This window comes from Galeopterus variegatus, unplaced genomic scaffold (assembly GCF_000696425.1).
Source record: "Galeopterus variegatus unplaced genomic scaffold, G_variegatus-3.0.2 Scaffold939, whole genome shotgun sequence".
NCBI classification, from domain to species: domain Eukaryota; kingdom Metazoa; phylum Chordata; class Mammalia; order Dermoptera; family Cynocephalidae; genus Galeopterus; species Galeopterus variegatus.
In genome coordinates, this window is record NW_007727050.1 from 276,921 (window position 1) to 278,273 (window position 1,353).

A 1,353-nucleotide genomic window follows, 5' to 3' on the forward strand; every position below is an offset into this window, starting at 1 on the left:
GGGGGGGGGGGGGGTCCCAGCTCCCTGCTGGCACCTAGTGGAGCTGCTGAGCTCTGGAATCATCTACAAGAGAAACCATTTCCTTGCTGATATCAACCACCTTTTATGGCATGGTTGGAATTATATATTTTAAGACAAAAGACCACATCAAAAACTTCATTCTTGCTTGTGTGCCCTTCCACTATGACTGAGATCTTGTCTCTTGGAGGGCCTGGTTGGTTTCCCCCCAAAGAGCAGAGCACTGTGGGCCCTAAAGAGCCAGGATTAGTTAGAGAAAGTCTAGTTTTCCCAGGGTGGACCTAATCTTTGTTCTCTAACCAAGTCCTTTCTGCATCTGGCTGAGGGGAGAGCTGCTATTCTCCAGGTATATTTGGGCTCCACTGGGAGTGGGGGAGAAGGCTGGTCCATGACACTGATGGACCAGGTGGGGGTGGGGAGACCCCACCTCATCATCCAGCTTTTGTGTCTGTGAGTCAGCCACGGTCTGGGTCTGGGCCTTTGGAGGAACGCCCAACCAATGCCTTGGGCCGACAGCTAGAATGTGTCATGAGCATGTGACCGTAGCAGTCTGCAAGGGGTCTTCAGAAAGTTCATGGACAGATTTGTATTATCTTTCACTTCTATTTTTCCGCCAACTTTTTTTTTTTTTTGCAGTTGGCTAGTACAGGGATACGAACTCTTGACCAACTTTTTAAAGTACCTTCATATTTCAATTTTGTCTCCATTCTCATATCTCATACAACTATTTAAATTATGCAGTTCTCATTATGTCCTTAATTACTACTCAGTGATTATGTTTCTTGTGATTTTTAAAAATATAACATACCTATCATTTATATCCCTTCTGCTAATGAAATTACCCATTCTGACATTTTCCAATCATTCTTCAAGGACGCTTTTTGCAAGTTGCCCCTCCCAATTTCTGAAATTTTTATTTTCACCTAGGCACAATTTTAAGAGAATGCTCTGGGGGTGGCCGGTTAGCTCACTCGGGGGAGTGGGGTGCTGGTAACACCAAGGTCACGGGTTCAGGTCCCTGCACTGGCCAGCTGCCCAAAGCAGCAAGATAAGTACAAGAATGCCCTATGCGTTGTTTTCTTTTGCTTTATTGTGACTAAAACAAAATGCTAAGTCACAAAATAATTCCTCTTTTGTCATTTCTGGCTCCTCTGCTTTCAGTGGCAATGTGGGATCTGCTTCAGATTACGTCAATCTAGAGCCTCTTCTTAAAATCAGGTGGGAAGATCTGGGTGGAGGCCCTTTGAAAGCATGAAGCCACAGCTCAAGTGGAAGACTTTTGTGGGTGTTATTCCAAATGGCCTTTAAAAGGTTTTCTTTTGTTTTTCTTTTTTT